Here is a 23663-nt window from a genome sequence, read left to right on the forward strand (position 1 = left end):
GTTAATTCTTTCTACTTGCCCATTGGATTGAGGATGATAAGCAGAAGAGAAGTTTAATTTAATCTTGAGTTGTTTACAGAGAGCCCTCCAAAATTTTGACATGAATTGGACGCCTCTATCCGAGACGATCTGCGTGGGCAAACCGTGAAGACGAAAAATGTGTACAAAAAATTGTTTTGCCAACAGAGGCGCTGAAGGAAGACCAGGAAGAGGAATAAAATGTGCCATCTTGGAAAATCGATCAACGACCACCCAAACAACTGTGTTGCCACGGGATGGGGGTAAGTCTGTAATAAAGTCCATACCAATCAGAGACCAAGGCTGTTCAGGGACAGGCAGAGGATGAAGGAGACCAGCAGGCTTCTGGCGAGGAGTCTTATCCCGGGCACAGACAGTGCAGGCCCGCACAAAATCAACAACATCCGTCTCCAGAGTCGGCCACCAATAGAAACGAGAGATGAGTTGCAAGGATTTTTTGATGCCCGCATGGCCTGCGAGGTGGGAGGAGTGACCCCATTTGAGGATTCCGAGGCGTTGGCGTGGAGAAACGAAGGTCTTCCCTGGAGGAGTTTGCCTGATGGAGGCTGGAGAAGTGGAGATCAGGCAGTCAGGAGGAATGATGTGTTGCGGAGAGAGCTCTACTTCCGAGGCATCCGAGGAACGAGAGAGAGCATCGGCCCTAATGTTCTTGTCGGCAGGGCGAAAGTGAATTTCAAAATTAAAACGGGCAAAGAACAGAGACCACCTGGCCTGGCGAGGATTCAGCCGTTGGGCAGACTGGAGATAGGAGAGATTCTTGTGATCGGTGTAAATGATAACTGGAAATTTTGATCCCTCCAGCAGATGCCTCCATTCCTCAAGTGCTAATTTAATGGCCAGTAGCTCTCGATCCCCGATGGAGTAGTTCCTCTCCGCCGGAGAGAAGGTCCTAGAAAAAAAACCACAAGTAACAGCATGCCCGGAAGAGTTTTTTTGTAGAAGGACCGCTCCAGCTCCCACTGAGGAGGCATCAACCTCCAATAGGAAGGGTTTAGATGGGTCAGGTCTGGAGAGCACGGGAGCAGAAGAAAAGGCAGACTTGAGCCGTTTAAAAGCGTCTTCCGCTTGAGGAGGCCAGGACTTAGGATTGGCATTCTTCTTGGTTAAAGCCACGATAGGAGCCACAATGGTGGAAAAATGTGGAATAAATTGTCTGTAATAATTGGCGAACCCCAAAAAACGTTGGATAGCACGGAGTCCGGAGGGGCGTGGCCAATCTAAGACGGCAGAGAGTTTATCTGGATCCATTTGTAGTCCCTGGCCAGAGACCAAGTATCCTAGGAAAGGAAGAGATTGACATTCAAACAGACATTTCTCCATTTTGGCATAAAGTTGATTGTCTCGAAGTCTCTGAAGAACCATGCGGACATGCTGGCGGTGTTCTTCTAAGTTGGCAGAAAAAATCTGAATATCGTCCAGATACACAACAACACAGGAATATAAGAGATCACGAAAAATTTCATTAACAAAGTCTTGGAAGACGGCAGGGGCGTTGCACAGGCCAAAGGGCATGACCAGATACTCAAAGTGTCCATCTCTAGTGTTAAATGCAGTTTTCCATTCGTCCCCCTCCCTGATGCGGATGAGATTATAAGCACCTCTTAAGTCCAGTTTGGTAAAGATGTGGGCACCTTGGAGGCGATCAAAGAGTTCAGAGATAAGAGGTAGGGGGTAGCGGTTCTTTACCGTGATTTTATTAAGTCCGCGGTAGTCTATGCAAGGACGTAGGGAGCCATCTTTCTTGGACACAAAGAAAAATCCAGCTCCGGCAGGAGAGGAGGATTTGCGGATAAACCCCTTTTTTAAATTTTCCTGGATGTATTCAGACATAGCAAGAGTCTCTGGGGCGGACAGAGGATAAATTCTGCCCCGGGGTGGAGTAGTGCCCGGGAGGAGGTCAATAGGACAGTCATAAGGCCTGTGAGGAGGTAAAGTCTCAGCTTGTTTTTTGCAAAATACGTCAGCATAGTCCATATAGACCTTAGGGAGACCGGTTACAGGGGGAACCACAGGGTCACGGCAGGGAGTACTGGGAACCGGTTTAAGGCAGTCTTTGAAACAAGAGGTACCCCAGCTCTTGATCTCCCCTGTGGACCAATCAAGGGTTGGGGAATGGCGTTGAAGCCATGGTAGTCCAAGGAGAATTTCGGAAGTGCAATTGGGGAGGACCAAAAACTCAATTTTTTCGTGATGAGGTCCGATGCACATTAGGAGGGGCTCCGTGCGGTAACGTATGGTACAGTCCAATCTTTCATTGTTAACACAATTGATGTAGAGGGGTCTGGCGAGACTGGTCACCGGGATGTTGAACCTGTTGATGAGAGAGGCCAAAATAAAATTTCCTGCAGATCCGGAATCCAAGAAGGCCATAGTAGAGAAAGAGAAGGTAGAGGCAGATATCCGCACAGGCACAGTAAGACGTGGAGAAGCAGAGTTGACATCAAGGACTGTCTCATCTTTGTGCGGAGTCTGCGTACGTCTTTCCAGGCGGGGAGGACAGATAGGACAATCCTTCAGGAAGTGTTCGGTACCGGCACAGTACAGGCAAAGATTCTCCATGCGGCGTCGTGTCCTCTCTTGAGGTGTCAAGCGAGACCGGTCAACTTGCATAGCCTCCACGGCGGGAGGCACAGGAACGGATTGCAGAGGACCAGAGGAGAGAGAAGCCGGGGAGAAAAAACGCCTCGTGCGAACAAAGTCCATATCCTGGCGGAGCTCCTGACGCCTTTCGGAAAAACGCATGTCAATGCGAGTGGCTAGATGAATGAGTTCATGTAGGTTAGCAGGAATTTCTCGTGCGGCCAGAACATCTTTAATGTTGCTGGATAGGCCTTTTTTAAAGGTCGCGCAGAGGGCCTCATTATTCCAGGATAGTTCGGAAGCAAGAGTACGGAATTGTATGGCGTACTCGCCAACGGAAGAATTACCCTGGACCAGGATCAGCAGGGCAGTCTCAGCAGAAGAGGCTCGGGCAGGTTCCTCAAAGACACTTCGAATTTCCGAGAAGAAGGAGTGTACAGAGGCAGTGACGGGGTCATTGCGGTCCCAGAGTGGTGTGGCCCATGACAGAGCTTTCCCAGAGAGAAGACTGACTACGAAAGCCACCTTAGACTTTTCAGTAGGAAACTGGTCCGACATCATCTCCAAGTGCAGGGAACATTGTGAAAGAAAGCCACGGCAAAACTTAGAGTCCCCATCAAATTTATCCGGCAAGGATAGTCGTAGGCCGGAAGCGGCCACTCGCTGCGGAGGAGGTGCAGGAGCTGGCGGAGGAGATGATTGCTGAAGCTGTGGTAGTAGCTGCTGTAGCATCACGGTCAGTTGAGACAGCTGATGGCCTTGTTGCGCTATCTGTTGCGACTGCTGGGCGACCACCGTGGTGAGGTCGGCGACAACTGGCAAAGGAACTTCAGCGGGATCCATGGCCGGATCTACTGTCACGATGCCGGCTGGCAGGAGGTGGATCCTCTGTGCCAGAGAGGGATTGGCGTGGACCATGCTAGTGGACCGGTTCTAAGTTACTACTGGTATTCACCAGAGCCCGCCGCAAAGCGGGATGGTCTTGCAGCGGCGGTAGTAACCAGGTCGTATCCACTAGCAACGGCTCAACCTCTCTGACTGCTGAAGATAGGCGCGGTACAAGGGAGTAGACAAGAGCAAGGTCGGACGTAGCAGAAGGTCGGGGCAGGCAGCAAGGATCGTAGTCAGGGGCAACGGCAAGAGGTCTGGAACACAGGCTAGGAACACACAAGGAAACGCTTTCACTGGCACGATGGCAACAAGATCCGGCGAGGGAGTGCAGGGGAAGTGAGGTATATATAGGGAGTGCACAGGTGAACACACTAATTAGAACAACTGCGCCAATCAGGGGCGCAGTGGCCCTTTAAATCGCAGAGACCCGGCGCGCGCGCGCCCTAGGGAGCGGGGCCGCGCGCGCCAGGACAGGACCGACGGAGAGCGAGTCAGGTACGGGAGCCGGGGTGCGCATCGCGAGCGGGCGCCACCCGCATCGCGAATCGCATCCCGGCTGGAGGCGGTATCGCAGCGCACCCGGTCATTGGATCTGACCGGGGCGCTGCCGTAGCGAGGATGTTGCGAGCGCTCCGGGGAGGAGCGGGGACCCGGAGCGCTCGGCGTAACAATAAGGATATCGGTTTGTGGATGCGGCTGATGGCGGCTCCTCGTAGCGGGACCGGGCCGCAGTCCTTTTGGGACGGTGTCGGGGGTTCGGGTTTGGGGTCAGGGCGGTCCGGGGGGGGCCGGGCGTGGGGTTTGTTGGCAGTTCAACGAAGGGAGCTGCAAGTTCGGGTCGGATTGCCGGTTCAAGCACGAATGTTCCGGTGGCGGGGGGTGGGGGACACGGTTTGTCACGCTGTTTCCGGCGGGGGAAGAGTAAGCAGGGAGAGGCTGACCAGAAGAGGGGTGACGCCGGTGCGGGTGGAAAGGATGTTGCCTTTCCTCGCGCTTTACCCAAATAGGGAGGCGGCGGAGCTGTTGCGCTTGGGTTTTGCGGAGGGTTTTCGGATCCCTTTTTCCGGGTCGGTGGGTTCGGGGGGGCTGGTGCGGAATTTGGTTTCTGCACGGGCCCGTCCGGAGCTGGTGGAAGAAAAGCTTTTGCGCGAGGTGGAGCTGGGGCGGATGGCTGGTCCCTTTGGTGGCCCTCCTATTGAGGGATTGCGGGTGTCGCCTTTGGGCCTAGTGCCCAAAAAGGAGCCTGGCAAGTTTCGCCTCATTCACCATCTCTCTCACCCTGAAGGGGGATCGGTGAATGACGGCATTGACCCGGTTTTGTGTGCGGTGTCGTACACTTCTTTCGACGCTGCGTTGGTGTGGGTGCAGCGTTTTGGGCGGGGGGCTTTATTGGTGAAAACTGACATAGAGGCGGCTTTTCGCCTGCTGCCTGTTCATCCTGACAGTTTTTACTTGTTGGGTTGTTGTTTAGGTGATAGTTTTTTCGTTGACCTTTGTTTGCCCATGGGTTGTTCTATCTCGTGTGCATTTTTTGAAAAGTTTAGTTCGTTTTTAGAGTGGGTGGTGCGGCGGGAGTCCCAGTTGGACTCTGTGTTGCACTACTTGGACGATTTTCTTTTTTTGGGCCCGGCTGGGTCTAAGGTCTGTGCGGTGCTGTTGCAGGAGATGGAGTGGGTCGCAACATGGTTTGGCGTCCCGTTGGCGCCGGACAAGACGGAGGGCCCGTCTACGGCGGTTACGTTTCTGGGGATCATTATTGATACCGTGGCGATGGAGTGTCGGCTGCCAGATGAGAAGCTGAGTGAGCTGAAAGAGGAGGTCGATAGGGCATGCAGGGTTAAGAAATTGCAGTTGCGGGAGGTCCAGTCACTACTGGGTCGTCTCAATTTTGCCTGCAGGATCATGCCTATGGGGAGGGTTTTTTGCCCGCGGCTGGCGGCGGCTACTGCGGGTGTTTCGCGGCCTACCCACTATGTCAGGTTGTCGGCAGACTTGAGGGCGGACTTGCGGGTTTGGCAGGAGTTTTTGGGCAGGTACAACGGTCGGTCAGTGGTGATGGGTTGCCCGGTTTCTAATTGGGATTTGGAGTTGTTTACCGACGCGGCGGGTGGTTGCGGTTTAGGGGCCTATTTGCAGGGTCAATGGTGTGTGGGTCAGTGGCCGGAGGTCTGGCGGGTGGCGGGTTTGACGCGGAACTTAGCTTTGCTTGAATTGTTTCCGATTGTGGTGGCGCTGGAGGTGTGGGGGGACTTGTTTCGCAATAGGAAGGTGTGCTTTCATTGCGATAACATGGGGGTGGTACAGGCCATCAATAATCAGACGGCGAATTCTCCGCCGGTGGTTACGCTGCTGCGTCACCTGGTGCTACGGGGTTTGGAGCTTAATTCGCATGTTGTCGCTTTGCATGTGCCGGGGGTGGTTAACTCAGTCGCTGATGCTCTCTCTCGTTTGCAGTGGGACCGGTTTCGGGAGTTGGCACCGGAGGCCGAGGAGCAGGGGATCCCTTGTCCGGAGTGGCTGTGGAGGCTGGTTTAGCTGTGGCGATGGGCCTTGTGGGACGGTCTGTGACCAGGTCAACGTGGGAGTCTTATAGTCGGTGGTGGGCAGATTGGGAGTTATTGCTTCTTCAGCTTTCCATTGCGGGCGCCCCTTCGGAATGGGAGGCGGCCCTTTTATTTTATGTGGGCAGGGCTTTTTGTGAGCGGGTGTCCCCGTCGGGTCTGGGTCGCCGGATGGCGGCTCTGGCTTTTTGGTTCAAGGTCCGGGGAGTGCCGGATGGGACGAAGTCTTTTTTGGTGCGGCAGGCGGTGCAAGGTTTTCGTAAGGGGGCTAGTTCTAGGGATTTGCGCAAACCGGTGACATTTTCGTTGTTGTTGCGCTTGGGTTCTTTATTGGCTGGGGTGTGTTTTTCGGTATATGAGCAATGTTTGTTCCGTTTGGCTTTTGCGTTGGCGTTTTTCGGGGCTTTTCGTATATCAGAGTTGGTGTCTCCTAGTCGTTGTCGGGCCGGGGGGCTTCTTTTTTCGGATGTGGTTTTGGTGGAAGGGGTTTTGCAGTGCCGCGTTCGGCGGTCAAAGACGGATCAGATGGGTTGGGGGGCGGTGGTGCGTTTGGCGCGCCTGGGGGGTTCGGAGATGTGCCCGGTGGCTTGTTACTCCGCATTTTTGGCTTTGCGGGTGGGGATTGTGGGTCCGTTGCTGGTCCATGCTGACGGGGTTTTCTGTCTCGTTTTCAGTTTGTGGGGGTTCTCCGTAAGTGTTTGCGTGCGGCGGGATTCGTGGCAGAGGACTACAGTTCTCATTCCTTCCGGATAGGTGCGGCGACCGAGGCGTCTCGGTGGGGCCTGGGAACGGAAATGGTTAAGCAGATTGGGAGGTGGGAATCTGAGAGGTATAGACTGTACGTTCGTCCTCATTTGTTGTAATGTGCGTGTGTTTGCGCCTGTGGGTTGTACTGTATTCTTTTCTTTTGTCGTTTCAGGTGGAGCGGCTGGGCTTGTCTGGATTGTCGGCCATTCGTATGTGACGCGAGGGGCAGTAAGGGCGGGGGTTCGGCCGGCGGGCAGACAGTTGGGATTGGACGGTTCGGTGGCCCAGGTTCGCTGGTTGGGAAAGGGGGGTATGAGGTGGTCAGAACTTTTGTCCAGGGTCCAGTTCTTTGTTCAGCTGGACCGGTCCCCAGATATCCTAGTTGTCCATTTAGGTGGGAATGATTTGGGTGTGCGCAGGTCTCGGGATTTGATCAGGGACATTAAACTGGACCTGTTGCGTTTGTGGTCCTCTTTCCCGGATTTGGTCCTGGTGTGGTCCGAGATGGTTGCCAGGCAGAAATGGAGGCAGGCTCGATCGGTGGTAGCGATCAACAAGGCGAGGATTAAGGTGAATAAGGCGGTGAGTAAGTTCGTGGCCAGGAATGGTGGTTTGGTGGCGTGGCAACGGGATTTGGAGGACGGGGGTGCGGATTTTGTGGCCTCGGATGGTATTCATCTTAATGGGATGGGTATGGATCTGTGGCTTCTTGCGTTGAAGGAGACGGTGGAGAGGGCATTGAGGTTGTGGAGGAACGGGGACAAGTAAGGGGTCACTTGTCCCCGTTGTGGCGGGGTCAGGAGAGGAATCTGGGGAGGCACCAGTGGATGGGCATGGTATGTTGGATGGTGTGGAGGTGGGCTGGGAGCGGTTCCCAGCCAGAAGGTGGAATTCAGGTTGGTGGGCTTCACAAAATGGTGCTCCTGTGCAGGTGAGCTACGGCTAGGAGCAAGTGAAGATCCCATCACCTGTTGGTCTGGTAACGATGCCCCTCAGGTTCTTCTCCTGTGCTAATAGACATCCTAATGTTAGGACAGGTTATATTGTTATGTATGACGTTCATACATCGGTTTACAATGTTGTAATTGATTATTTATGTTATTTAATAAATGGGCTGCTGTGGCCTTTGTTTAACCAACACATGTCTTATGTCATTTATAGGAGGGAATAAGCTAAGATTAAGTTAAAGGTGTTAAATGATAGATGATCTGGTGGAGGGTCATAGCAGCTATAATATCCCCTAAGACACTTTGTAGGCGCTGGTGCACGAGCATTAGATGGCTGTTTGCATTCTAGCACTTATTGTCATGTTACCTGTGGACCAGGTTATTAATGGTAAATGGTAACCCACATGCACTATCACTGTTAGGGTACGTTCACACGCGCAGATTTTTTAGCGGGTTTTCCGCAGCGTATTTAAAAGTGGGCGGGCTCTTCTCGGCTGTCCGCAGCAGATTTTCCGCGGCGGAATTTACGCTGCGGAAAATCCGCCACAGTCCCTACTGACTTCAATGGGGCTTGCGGTGGATTTTCCGCAGTGTACATTCTGCTGCGGACAATCTGCTGCGGACAGCCTAGAAGAGCCCGCCCAGTTCAAATACGCAGCGGAAAACCCACTAAAAAACCCTTGGGGTGCATTCACACCACGTTTTTGCTATACAGTTCCCGTATTCGGTTTCAAGTTAAAAACTGTATGGAGCTGTATAGAAAACTGTATGCATTGACTTAAAGGGGTACTCCGGTGAAAAACTTTTTTTTTTTCAATCAACTGGTGCCAGAAAGTTAAACAGATTTGTAAATTACTTCTATTAAAAAATCTTAATTCTTCCAGTACTTATTAGCTGCTGAATACTACAGAGGGAATTCTTTTCCGTTTGAAACACAGAGCTGTCTGCTGACATCATGAGCACAGTGCTCTCTGCTGACATCTCTGTCCATTTTAGGAACTGCCAGCGTAAAAGGAAATCCCCATAGCAAACATATGCTGTTCTGGGCAGTTCTTAAACTGGACAGAGATGTCATCAGAGAGCACTTTGCTCATGATGTCAGCAGAGAGCTCTGTGTTTCAAAAAGAAAAGAATTTCCTCTGTAGTATTCAGCAGCTAATAAGTACAGGAAGGATTTTTAATAGAAGTAATTTACAAATCTGTTTAATTTTCTGGCACCAGTTGCTTTTAAAAAAAAAAAGTTTTTCACCGGAGTAGCCCTTTAACATTGTAAACCGTATGTCAAACGCATCATCCAGTTTAGGGTGCATTCACACCACGTTTTTGCACTTCAGTTCCCGTATACGTTTTCAATGTGAAAACCGTACGGAACCGTATTGAAAACCATATGCATTGACTCTCCATTGAAAACCGTATGCCAAAAGATGCATCAGGTTGTGTCCGTTTTGCATCCTGTACAGTTTTGTCCGGTTTTTTTCCCGTACCAAAAACCGTAGTCTACCACGTTTTTTGGTCCGGCTGAAAAACTGTATTAAACCGTATACGTTTTTCTTTTTTACATGGGAGTCAATGGGAACCGTACAGAACTGTATGTGCATACGGTTCCATCCGGTTTTCACCATACGTTTTTTGACTTTGCACAGTTTTTTTTTCTTGGAATTTCAATCAAACAAGTGAAACCAACCAAACAAAATGGAGTGAAAAGTTAAAAACTTTTATGTTTTTTTCTTACAAAACGGTTGCAACTTGACATCATTTTGCAAACCGTATACGGTTTTTAACTGTATACGAGGTGAAATTTGTACACAAATTTTCATACAGTTTAGTCAGGTTTTGAGGAATCCGTTTTTCATCAAAAACCTGATACGGGAACTGTATAGCAAAAACGTGGAGTGAATGCAGCCTAAGGACATATAAAGATCTCTGGATATGATTGACAGCGATTTATCAGACCTGGTGCTCTTGAATAGTGGATGGTACTCATAGTAACCAACCAGGTACCTGTTTTCAGTTTGGTGAGAGCCTCTGAAAAGCAAAAACTGGAACCTGAATGGTTGCTATGGGCAACTTCCTATTTCTTCTTTGCACTACTTTTGAACAATATCTTTAATTTAATAAAAGCATGGATATTTAGTTGATTTTATTATATATACCCCAAGCTCAAAGAGGTTTTCAGCTTTTTATAGCAAAGAACAAGAGAATTCTGCACACACATGTACAGGCTTATCCCTCCCCCACCTCAAGTACACTGCCCCAGGAGTATATGCCTGAAGCCAAAATTGTCTGTTTTTCCCATAACAACCAATCACAGCTCAGCTTTCATATCTTAACGAGCTCTGGTAAAGTGAAAGCTGAGCTGTGATTGGTTGTTATGGAAACCAGAGTGGTTTCAGTCAGAATGATAAATCTGGGCCACTGTCTGCTCAATGCACAAAGCACCCATAGGGCCCATGAACACTGAGGAAGTTTAGCGAGGAATTTCCTTGTGATTCTCAATTCACACCGCCCAGAATCAGGAATTTCACAGCAGAAATCAGCATCAGATGTCAAACTCCTATTGACTAATGGACTTTTTTGGGCGGAATCCAGATCTGTGTTGGAAATTCTGCAGCCACTATCCAAATTGAAAAAAAAACGGGAGGCTGCTGCAAGCGAATTCTACTCGAGTTTCTCTTGGATTTATTTATTTTTTGCTTTTTGTAGTGCCTTACTTGTCCAGTATATGTATGTATTTATTTATTTAGTTAGTAGGTTATGCTGGGACTTACTGTATAGCAGCTAAGTGCTCCACTGCATATTTAATTACCACGTTATGTTGGATTTGTAATATGTCTATGTCTCAATGTGTAATTATTAATTACTAGGTAATGCTGGGACTTGTGGTATTTCAGTGTTTTAATGTGTATTTATTATTTTTTAGATTTTTTTGTACATAAGATATTGAGCGGCATCTCTATTCCTGTGCACTATGCTAAAGTTACAGGCATCAGCACAATGTATGGAGCGTCAGACTACCCTATCCATCATGTTGTCACTGTGTCCAGACAGTAGTCGGAGAGTCCTGGTGATATTCCTCACTATGACTACCACTGGTATAAAGATTAAAGATAGAATGTAGGGGCATCATTTCGCTATCTATCCCTCATATCCTATGTGACTGTTTGACTGGTCTTAAAGGGGTACTCCGGTGAAAACCTTTTTTTCTTTTAAATCAACTGGTGGCAGAAAGTTAAACATATTTGTAAACTACTTCTATTAAAAAATCTTAATGCTTCCTGTACTTATTAGCTGCTGAATGCTACAGAGGAAATTCCTTTCTTTTTGGAACACTGATGACATCATGAGCACAGTGCTCTCTGCTGACATCTCTGTCCATTTTAGTAACCATGCATAGCAGATGTATGCTAAGGGCAGCATGGTGGCTCAGTGGTTAGCACTGCTGCCTTACAGTGCTGGGGCCTTGGGTTCAAATCCCACTAAGGACAACAATAAATAAAGCATTATTATTATTATAATAATGTCAGCAGCAGAGAACTCTGCTCGTGATGTCATCAGCGAGCATTCCAAAAAGAAAAGAATTTCCTCTGTAGTATTCAGCAGCTAATAAGTACAGGAAGGATTAAGATTTTTTAATAGAAGTAATTTACAAATATGTTTAACTTTTTGCCACCAGTGGATTTAAAAGAAAAAAAGGTTTTCACCGGAGTACCCCTTTAACAGTCAATAGTTGCAATTAAAAACCTGAATGTGTGAACACATCTTAAATAAAATCAATTCATTTAAAGTGGGCCTGTCACTTCCTCTAATTTATTTTTGTAAATATTTGCATTCTACATAATATTACATTGCCAGATTATCTTTCCTAAAATTCAGTTGTTTTCTTATTTGTGTTGTTATTTATCTGTTTTATTTCTCCTGGGAATTGACTGACAACTGGCAGGTACAACTGGGCGGTTTTTTAGCATTTGGTATATTTTAAACCTAATAAAAGTAAAAAAAAAAAAAAAAAAAAAAAAAAAAAAAAAAATAAAAATAGAATAGCCCTATTAATCAAAACACAATTAAGAGGCCCAAGAAGTCAGACCATGAAACCACCATGTGTACATAACTGCTAAAAAATGTTGGAACCAAACCGAGGAATTAAAACCATAATACCCTAGCCTATACTTTTAAGAATAAATGACATGATACATCAGAAGATGTTATCATTGTTTCTATATAGACAACAACAGTTTAACACAAGTAACTTGTATTATAATGAAAACAAGTAACTTGTATTATAAGTAACTTCTATTATGTATCATGGGCTGTTTATTTACCCAATCTGCATATTATGCTATAGCTACAAGCAGGGAAGTTAACAGGTGAATAAATAAGCAACTAATAATGGCCAAATCACTGACTGTACTATTCTTGACCCCTGTGATCAGGCAAGGCTATATTTCAGTCAAGGCATGAGGGAAGTTAATTAAGGACTGTTTTGAGGACCTCTGACTTAAAACTATGACTTGTCATTTCATGGTCTTCGGGGTGGGACATTCCAAAAGTTAAAGCTGCACTCCAGGGATTTTTTTTTACCAATGTGTCCCCACCCCCCACCCCCAGCAGTTATTGTCATATACTTAACTGCACAGGACATTTCTTTACTGGCACCTTTCTTTTCAATCTAGGAGCCCCATTGGTCTTGCTTCCCCATCATGTAACCACACATTGGACTTGCTACATTCCACAGCATCTACTTGTGAATCGGAAGTCACTTTCACTATACTATACTATGGTACTAACACTGGACATCCCATAGAAGTGAGAAATGAAGTGACTTCTGGTCCACACAGCAGATGCTTTGGGATTCGGCAAATCCAATGTTAGGTCACATGATTTAGCAGACTGACGGGCTCCTAGCTGCCGGTAAATTACCAGCATGGTTGTTTAGCATATCCTTATAGCTTTCATCGGGGGCTGCTTTAAGGGCCCTTCATATGTGCTATTAATGCCAACATATCAGTTGCCAATTGTTAGTTGGCAAGCACATCTGTTCATGTACACAGGGATGTACTGCCCACAATGATGGAAGGGAAGAGTTGCATGAATTAACCAGTAATCTGGCAGGAGGCTCTTCATCCCAATTCTTGACCTATTGTAGGTGTCCTTTTAACAAATGTTGATCAAGTTGTACAAAATCGACCAGTGCTCATACCAGGCAGGACCCTTATTAATATTTTAAGAGTCTGGTTGGGTCCAATAAATAAGGCTAAACCGTGATTTGCGTTGCATTGCAGAAACATATTTTGTGGTAGTCCAACATAAAAAAAAAAAAAAGATATTAAAAGTGTCAACATTTATCTTCCAGAATTACCATGTCAGGTGCATGATATAATAATTCATCATCAGTGATCCTGTTAGGATACTTGTAACTTGGGTCTGAATACTTTATAGACAATAATGGCTCTTGTGAATGCAAACCATAACTAGCTCACCATTGTCATGCACGCCCCCACACATAGGCTTGTATTCAGGGGGCGGGGCATGACATCACACGGGGGCGGGGCTGTGACATCACAATGCTCTGGCCCCCGTGAACGCCAGTAATCAGACCCGGAGCGAACGTGCTCCGGGGACTGATTCTAACGGGGTGCTGCGTGTAAGATCACCGGGGTCCCCAGTGGCTGGACCCCCGCGATCAGGCATCTTATCCGCTATCCTTTGGATAGGGGATAAGATGTCTTAGCGCCGGAGAACCCCTTTAAACTCTTGATAGACAACTGGGATATAACAGGATTGCTTCAGCTTGGTAGGTAGCTGTGATAACACAAGTGGCTTTCTGTCAGACCAACGGCTATGACTGAACAAATGTGTATCATTCAAATAAGCATCTCATTGCCATGTAATTGCTGTGACATCACAAGTGTGTTTCAGAACAGCTAATGTAACAAAACAAGTATTATCAGTGAGGTCTCTCCATGACAGCTGATGTGACAGGATAAGGAGTTTCAGTTTGAAAAGCTACTATGGCCTTACAAGCAGCCCCAGTGAGGTAAGCTGCTGTGACATCACAAGTGTGGTTTGATCAAACAAGCGTGTATGACATCATAAGGGGTTTCATTCAGAGATGCTATTGTGACATGGCAATTGGGTTTCAGTCAGGTACATCACAATGACATCAAAACTGTGTTTTGGTCTGGTTATTGCTGTGGCATCACAAATGAAGCTATTGAGACATAAAAAAAAGCAACTTCACTGAGGTAAGCTGCTGTGACATCATTAGACAAAAATTAACTGTGCCATCACAAGTGTGTCTCAGTCAGGGAAGCCATGATGACATCACAATTGTGTTTCTGTCAGGTACCTCTTGTTGTGACATCACAAGCTCCTTTAGTCAGATAAGTTACTGTTATGTCACAAGTAGGTTTCAAGCAGGTAGCCTACTGTGACATCACAGCTGTGTTTCCACCAGGTAACTGCTGTCATATGAAAACAGTTTTTCAGTTAAAGGGGTACTCCGGTGGAAAACTTATTTAATTTTTTTTTTTAAGTCAACTGGTGCCAGAAAGTTAAACAGATATGTAAATTACTTCTATTAAATTTTTTTAATCCTTCCAGTACTTATTAGCTGCTGAATACTGCAGAGGAAATTATTTTCTTATTGGAACACAGAGCTCTCTGCTGACATCACGAGCACAGTGCTCTCTGCTGATGCTCGCTGTAAAGGAGCACAGATCTTGTAGATCGGCGCTCATTTACAGAGCCTATTTGTATTGCATTGTTTGTGGGGCCCTGCACTACCCCCACTATTCAGCCGCACATTCCCTATTACACGGGGAGATATATGGCTGACAGTTAATGATATTTTTCCTCTTCACCATCTGATCACTGGCCCTAATACACAGCACCAAGTCGGTCTGTTCAACCAATATCTGCCTTGTGTAATATGGCCTTACCATATGGTACAGTGTTCCTGTGTGATATGGTTGTGCAAAATCTGCACAAAAATTTACAAATGCAATGTTGTAACCAAGGCCGCATCAGTGGCGTAGCTATAGAGGTCACAAAGGTCGCCTCAAGAGGAGGCTTGTCACTGCGACTGCACCAGGCCCGGTGCTTGCCTCAACACCCCCAAGCGCTAGCCTCAATGTCCCCCCCCCCCCAGCACAAGCCGAAACCACAACCCATAAGCCCCATAACGTGACCCCCCCGCGCACACTTGCACTCACCACACGCAGGCTCCTAATGCCTGCAGCAACAGCCTGTGAGCGCAGCGCTGCCTACGCCGGCACCCAGACACCAGCAGGCCCCAGTGCAGATCATCTTAATGGCGGCCACAGGTGAGAGGGAGATATCAGGTATGAGATTTGGAGATTTGGGGGGGCTTGTGTATGAATGATGTGTGTATGTATTGTATATATGATATATGAATGATGTGTGTGTGATGTGTGTATGTACTGTATGTATGATGTGTGAATGATGTGTGTGTATGTACTGTATAAATGATGTGTGTGTATGTATTGTATGTATGATGTGTGGATGATGTGTGTGTGTGTGCTGTATAAATGATGTGTGTGTATGTACTGTATAAATGATGTGTGTGTATGTATTGTAAGTATGATGTACAGCAATACTGGAAGTTGCACAGCTCCACTCCTAGCCCACTGAGTACACCTGTGCCTCGGACCCACCGGCACCGCCCCGGCTTTAAGGCAAAATCCAAGTACAAAACGACTGTCCAGCACTAGGTGATCAGATAGAAATTCTTAGGTTCTTTATTGGGATTAATAGAATACAAACAGCACGATAAAACCTCTCAAGCGTTTCACGCAATAATGCTCTTAGTCATAGAGTCATGTATTTATGATGTATGAATGATGAGTGTAGAGGAGTCAGGAGGAGGACTGAGGGGTCTGGAGGTGGACAGGTGTGATTCAGCTAAACTGAGAAGAGACAGTGTGTAACAGTACGGTATTAGTATTATTATTATGAAGGGATTATTATAATTGGAAGGTAGTGTGTGACAGGGTTATATTTAGGGGGTACAGTGTGTGGCAGTATTATATTCAGGGGGTACAGTATTTAGCAGAATAATAATGATTATTGTCTTAATACATAGGATGAGGATCTACTGACAAAGTGAGGAACCTATGATGTCCAGGCATCAGACTCTGCAGAGAAGATGGAGCTGGAAGAAGTCCTGATGTCTGGACCAGATGAAGAAAAGAAAGGACAACAGAGAAGACGTCACTCAGGTCACTGATATCATTGTGTATTTACTGACTGTCCCATCAGAGCTGTAGTCACTGATATAATTGTGTATTCTCCTGACTGCCTTATCAGCTGGAGTCACTTGTAAGTTCCGCAGTGATGATGGGTAACGATGTACCCTAATCTGTGGCTCTCCATCTGTTGCTAAATTATAAATCCTATAATGCCTGAGGCTCTCCAGACATGATGGGAGTTATATCTTTACAACAGCTGGAGACCAACTGGAACCTAGGTAAATGGGTCCCAGCAGTTGGACCCCACCAGAAAAATGGGCTGCCTATTTTTAAATACCCAGGCCTATGTTTTGTCTGTCTTGCCCCGCCTGTTAGTCACTTATATTGTTGTGTATTTCTGACTGTGTCCCATCAGTGCTGTAGTCAATTATATCTTTATGCGGCTGAGTAACGAGTTGTCTGGGATTGGGGAAGTGGGTCGTCAGGTGGTAGAGGGGCCCAGGGCAATTTTTTGCATTGGGGCCCTGTGGTTTCTAGCTACGCCCCTGGGCCATATGTGTTGTTGCTTAGCAGTGATCCAAACAGAATTGTAATTTTTACTCTTAGGCTATGTTCACATTTGGTGTCTTTGCATCATTTTTGCCTCAACACATTTTCTTTTTTTCATACAGAATAGAAGAATGTTTATCTGCACCTCCTGTTAACACCTCTTTCTGGAGGTACATACTGCCGTACATCATGTCAACAAATGTCCAGTTGGTCATCTTAACAGCTTCTCACCAAGACATAATAGGCAATTTATAACTAAGCCATACAACTGCCATGGTGATAATGATATTTCACTAATGAATAAACAGCTAAAAGGACCGTTCAGTAGGTGATTCATACTAACATTAATAACATTAATAACAATAACATTAATAAATTACAACATTGGAGAAGAAACAGTAATGTTATGTTTCTGCTACTTCTGCACAATTCTGGGAACTAGAAATCCCTCTTCCAAGTGACTAGACACCCTCTCATAGGGAATGAATGCTGGAATTTTTCCTTTCGTGGCAAGTGCTTGTTCCCTCACTTTAGTAATCTATTGTGACCTGTATAGAAAACATTTAGTGATAAGAACACACAAGCACATATCAGCTGATGTCTGACTACCAAGAATGCATCACATGTAACTGGTATTACATTTCTGTTCTAAATGGTGTCATCCTGACACAGTCACAATACTTTATAATATTTATATACATTTATTTCATAAATGATCATCTTTATGCCCAGTAAATAGTCCAGATATTGGGCAGTAAAAGTGTCTGTGTCTCTCAAACAAAGTAGATGTCATTAATTTAAAATATAAAATATAATCAATATAACACCATGAAAGATCTGCAGCATCTTAAGATATCATTGGAAGAAGAATTGTTGATATAGTCACAGTCCTGCAACGTAAATGTCTATGATCAATTCAGAACACAATACAATAGCAGGCCCATTAAAATGTAATGTTTTTCTGTGTAATATTGGGGTCTAAAATGCAGTCATAAGTGACTGTTTAAAATGGTGTATATACATGCATCTTACTAATAAAATGGTGCAATATATTGACCGCAGCTTATACTGTAAGGGAACTACTGTTATGACATGTGCATGACATATACCTCATATAGTAGAAGACATGTTTGTGCACACTTTTATACATGATCCTCTATATTTCACAAGGAGCAATACCAGAGGTAAGAAATATATATGAATATAAATCCTAGTGTTCATTGGATATATATTAATACCATAGTGTTCATTGGATTTATAATATTATTACAGCCAGAAACCACTAAATGGGACTCGCCTATCTTAGCATTTCTTGTTCCTGTCCTTCTTCAGCCCCTCTTGCCATCACAAACTCTTTCAAATAAGATACCAGAAGGGTGCCCTTAAAGGGACAGTGATAAAAGTAACCGAGCTACTGTATTTAACATGCTAAAAATAGGTATTAACATTTTACTATAACATTTAAATAACAAGCCGATATACCATCGATCTATAGATCAGACAACTTGCTGTAGAAGTAAATCCCATTATTTTCATTGTACTCTCGGTGTGATCAAAAATATGACTAAATACTAAATTACTACATGACAGTAAACTTTAATATAAGAATATAATCTGCCAGGTGATATTAAAGCTGTATATAATAATAATAATAGTAAAGGAAATTGAAGGAGGACCTTGCAGACTGTTCTCTATTGTAGTACAATAATATTGTAAGCCTCCAAAAAGTTTTCTTCTCTATACATCTCAATAAAGTTATTTAAAGTAGATTTTCAATGAATAAGTAAAATCGTAGATTAGAGAAGACCAATAACATTTGCACAAGGTGACTATAAAAAAAAACTGCAATTTATCGGCATTAATAGTAGTCCAGAAAGACAAGCCAGAACTTACCGTGCAGAGATTAGAGCATTAGCTCTTCAGACAAGATGAGCGGAGGAATTCCAGAGGAAGCAGGTAAATATTGTGCCTTTGCTAAATCTCAGCCCTGAACTGATTCTTTCCTACCCCTGGCCAAATCCCCAGCAGCAGCTGTCACTCATGACATGTGCTGCCCACCTTCTATTTATAGATACCCAAGCATAGGCACGGTCACATTTTCCAGGAGGTCTCAGTAGCTTGGGAAGTGACTAGATGTTACTGGGGGGGGAGGGTAAATGCATAGAAGACACAGCCATACGTAACATGTTTTGGTGGATGACTTTTGTTTACTGGGTTTGAGTAATAGGAACCTTGATTTACTTGACAGAACGTATAATGTTATACATTTTGCAATACTGCTGTTTGTAACTTTTCTTTAGGAAGTGCAAAGGATAAAAACAACGGTGAACACGTACGTCTCTATACTACTTTAAAAATCGCCCAAACACATTTCATAGATTTTATAGTTTTATGTAGTAGAGAACAGTAGTCTGCCCTAAATGCACTGAACAGTCAGGATACTATATGGAATAGTTATTTGTTTGTTTATTTATCTATTTAGCAGTTGATCTTGTAGCTTTATTAGTCAATATCAGTCAATTAGTCTTCATGAAGCTTTATTTGTCAATAGAAGCTGAATGTCTTATTACTTGCCTGGAGAGAAGCAGTTTGGTGCCTCCACATATCTGTCTACGTCTTTACAGTGTACCCTATCCAGTTATGACATGCAATATGAAACCACTATTGTATCACATAAACAGTAAAGGTCGTAAAGCCTTCATCATGCTCCCATGGAAGGTTGCCACATGTTAATGTAAAGATGCCTAGGTAACATGTGGATAAATGTAAAGTTATGCATCTGGGTACTAATAACCTGCATGCATCGTATGTCTTAGGGGGGATTAAACTGTCAGAGTCACTGGTAGAGAAGGATCTGGGTGTACTTGTAGATCACAGACTACAGAATAGCATGCAATGTCAGGCTGCTGCTTCCAAAGCCGGCAGGATATTGTCATGTATCAAAAGAGGCATGGACTCAAGGGACAGGGACATAATACTCCCCCTTTATAAAGCATTGGTACGGCCTCACCTGGAATATGCTGTTCAGTTTTGGGCACCTGTCCATAAAAGGGACACTGCGGAGTTGGAAAGGGTGCAGAGACGTGCAACTAAACTAATATGGGGCATGGAACATCTTAGCTATGAGGAGCGATTAAAGGAGTTACAATTGTTTAGTCTTGAGAAGAGACGTTTGAGGGGGGATATGATAAACGTATATAAGTATATTAATGGCCCATACAAAAAATATGGAGAAAAACTGTTCCAGGTTAAACCCCCCCAAAGGACGAGGGGGCACTCCCTCCGTCTGGAGAAGAAAAAGTTTAGTCTCAAGGGGCGACACGCCTTCTTTACCGTGAGGACTGTGAATTTATGGAACGGTCTACCTCAGGAACTGGTCACAGCAGGAACAATTAACAGCTTTAAAACAGGATTAGATACATTCCTGGAACAAAATAACATTAATGCTTATGAAGAAATATAAAATCCCATCCCTTCCCCAATATCGCGCCACACCCCTACCCCTTAATTCCCTGGTTGAACTTGATGGACATATGTCTTTTTTCGACCGTACTAACTATGTAACTATGTAACTATGTAACATGGTAACATGTTTAGTATACCAAAGTTGTTTTAAAAAGGTATATCTTATATATAAAATTCAAATAGATGGAGTCCAGAAGTACATGGAGTTCCAAAAATCTGAAAAATGTTTTCTCTACTTTTTGAACATGCTTTGGAATATGTCCATGTACACTCCAGAAAAACCAGACGTTATTTAATCCAGACTATCCCCTATTCTCTTTAAAAGTCCAAGGTCTAATAGAATTTGGTTATCATAGGCATCTTCAAAGGAAAACTGAGAGCAGAGCCACCCATAATAACTTGTTGATACTTGCTGAAAACAGTGTTTTTTTTTTTTTTTTGTTTTTTTTACATATATTGCGCTGTTTAGGAGATATGGACAAAAATAACACTATGCAAATGAGTATGTTTGGTGCTCTGGGAGTGTTCCCTAACCACTAAGTGTGTGGTGACCCAGTACAGAATCATGTGTTCTTCTGTACTCCTGCCCATCCTGTGTGGCAGATGCTGCTTCAATGTCCGTCATGGGTCCCCTCTCATTAGAACGCTCTATAATGCACTATACAATATACTGTCATATAAGGGTTAATGCATTTGTATTATCTATGTACTTGTTGCCTTAAATCTATTGTTGCTAAGGACCTTGTTGTTAAGGGGAGTATGCAGTGGTGAACAGGTGAGATTCTCTCTAAATTCCTCCCTTATATAGTGAGGTCTGGGTTCAGCTCTCTCTCTCTCTTGAGCTCTTGAGTCTTTGCTGAGATACAGTTTGGTGAGGAGTGAAGTTTGTCTGCGAGATGGATCTGAAAGGAGGCCTGAGGCCTAGTCCAGCAACCAAGCATCTACTACAAGCTAAACCCACTACTGAGGGGAAAGTCAAAACCTTGCAGTAAGCGTACAGTCTTGGGGATATTATACAAGTCAAGTCCAGCAAGTTAGTAAAGTCCAAGTCTCTAAAGTATAGCATGGGCTGAATCAGTAATACAGAGCACAATCAATTATAAGTCCCAGCAAGCCGATAGGCTTCCCTAAGTTCACCCTGCAACTCCTTCACGCTAATCTGAGCTGTAACGGATAGTACCATCTTTCCAACCTCAGTAAAGCAAGCCAGTTAACCATATCGTCGGTGTGATTATTTGCCTGTGCCTGGAACAGGTGAAGCTGGCCTACCACGGGTGGTGTATAGGTCAAACATGCCCTGGCGTCATGATAAGGTTAATTACACATTACTCCGTCCAACATCACAAGTGCACCGCTATGCCCACCTGGCAGGTCCAGTGTGAACAACCCCTAAAAATATGCATAAACTTCCTCAGCGTTAAGGTAGCTGCTATGTGCAGCAGGTAATTATGGTGCTGTCAGTTTCCATTTAGCTTATTTGCTGCTGTGTAGTTTTCTTCCCATTGAAGTCAATGGATAGGAACATCTGCTGCATATTTTTCTACCCATTGACTTCAATTGGTAGCAAATACAGTATGTGGACATATTACCCAACACTAAAAGTGTAATGGTGCATTCACATTACAGAATATCCAACCCAGAGAAATTTCAGGCAGACATCCCGACTCCTGACTCAGTCTCTGTTAGGATCTCTAAGGCATGCTCCTGTAACACTCACGTTTCAGAAGACAGGAACTCCGGTGGATGTGGATCTGCTGGACCTGTGTGGCAGATGACTCGGTCCGTACCAGGGAGCGGAGTCTAAGGTGCAGCTGGTTTTCACCAGAGCCTGCCACAAAGCGGGATGGACTTGCTGCGGCAGGCAGCACCCAGGTTGCTACCCCTGTCACGGCTCGACCACGCAGGCGGTTGAGAAGATGCGAGGCACAGGGGGGATAAGGCAGCTTGTAGACAAGATAGCAGAAGGTCAATTCAGGTGGCAGAGTAGCGTAGTCAGGACATAGCAGGAGGTCAGTAGGCAGGCGGCAGAGGAGCAAGGTCAAGTCACAGAGCATGAGCAGAGGATCAGATACACGGCAAGACAATACTCAGGAATGCTTTCTCTCAGGCACAAGGCAACAAAGATCCAGCAGGAAACTGAGATGGGGGGAGGAATGTATCAATGAGCCACAGGGGAATTACACTTATGAGTGCACTGGCCCTTTAAATCTTAAAGCTCCAGCACGCGCGTTCCCTAGGGAATGGGGACACACGTCGGAGCAGAGAGGCAGAGGCAGGGGGAGGAGAAGCACCAGGTGAGTGACGGACTGGGGCTTGCATGCAGGCACGTCCCACGATGCAAGTCCCAGCCCCGCCGACAGCAGCAGGTAACGGGACCATGCGCTCACGGCCAGCGAAACTCCTGAGAAGTTCAAGGTCCAGGATATTCTCCTCAGGCTCCCAAGATCTCTTCTCAGGACCGTAACCCTCCAAGTCGACCAAAAAAAATTGCTTACCTCTCACAGTTTTTGTAGCAAGAATCTCTTTAACCTTGAAGATGTCAGAAGAGCCGGAGACAGGTGTCGGGACAATATTCTTCTGAGAAAACCGGTTTATGACAAGAGGCTTGAGGAGAGAGACGTGGAAGGAATTGGGAATAAGTAACGTAGCAGGTAGACAGAGTTTGTAGGAGACAGGGTTGATTTTTTGTAGAATCTGGAAGGGATCAAGGTAGCGAGGACCAAGCTTGTAACAGGGGCTCTTGAAGCAGATGTATTTGGATAAAATCCACACCATGTCACCAGGAGAGAAGCACGGAGGAGGTCTTCTGCTTTATCAGCTTGCGCCTTCATGAAGAAGCCTGGGATAAAGCCTGTCAGTTCTGTTGCCAGATGGTGGAGGAGTCACGGACCAGCACATAAACAGCGGGCACTCCGGAGGAAACTAGGAGAGGAAGAGGAGAACGGAGAGGGAGTCTGTAGTCAACAAAAAAGGGAGACGACCTCGTGGACTGATTATAAGAGAATTCAGCCCAGAGGAGAAGGTCGACCCAATGGTCTTGGCAAGCTGAAACAAAATGCCTAAGATAAGTCTCAAGGATTTCATTAACCCTTTCCACCTTTTTGGGCTGAGGGTGGTAGGCCGAGGAGAAGTCCAGCTTGATGTCCAGACAGTTACAAAGGGCTCTTCAGAACTTAGAGAATCCGAAACGATATGCTGAGGAAGACCATGTAAACAAAAGACATGCAGCAAGAAGTACTTTGTCAGCTGTGGAGCAGAAGGAAGATCTGGTAGAGGAATTAAATGAGCCATCTTGGAAAACCGATTTACAATGACCCAAATGACAGTGTTATGAGATGGTGACAAATCGGTGATGAATTCCATGGCAATATGGGACCATGGAGTCTCCGGAATGGGTAAAGGCTGTAAGAGTCCTGCAGGTCTCTGTCAAGGGGTTTTGTCATGGGCACAAGTTTCACAGGAACAAACAAAATCAGAAACATCACGTTCAAGATGGGACCACCAGTAATGCCGGGAAATTAGAAGTAGAGTCTTGCGTATTACAGGATGTCCTGCTGTCAAGGAAGAATGACCCCATTTCAGTACCTTGCGTCTCAATCTGGCAGGCAAAAAGGATTTTCGTGGAGGAACATGCTGAATTTCGGCAGGAGTGGTAGGAATCAAACGGTCAGGAGGAA

The 23663-nt window shown here is 45.5% G+C and overlaps 1 protein-coding gene across 2 annotated transcripts in view; it reads left to right on the forward strand.

The window, feature by feature from the left end:
* Nucleotides 1–23663, forward strand: part of LOC130368753 (mucosa-associated lymphoid tissue lymphoma translocation protein 1 homolog) — a 109520-nt gene that overhangs the window by 18548 nt on the left and 67309 nt on the right. The window contains exon 3 of one of the 2 annotated variants that reach the window (XM_056572923.1): nucleotides 15867–16002. The exons of the other annotated variant lie outside the window; for it this stretch is intronic. The gene's annotated coding sequence lies outside the window, so the exon portion shown is untranslated. The remainder of the gene's footprint in view (nucleotides 1–15866; nucleotides 16003–23663) is intronic. 2 annotated transcript variants of the gene reach the window in all.

This window comes from Hyla sarda, chromosome 4 (genome assembly GCF_029499605.1).
Source record: "Hyla sarda isolate aHylSar1 chromosome 4, aHylSar1.hap1, whole genome shotgun sequence".
NCBI lineage: Eukaryota > Metazoa > Chordata > Amphibia > Anura > Hylidae > Hyla > Hyla sarda.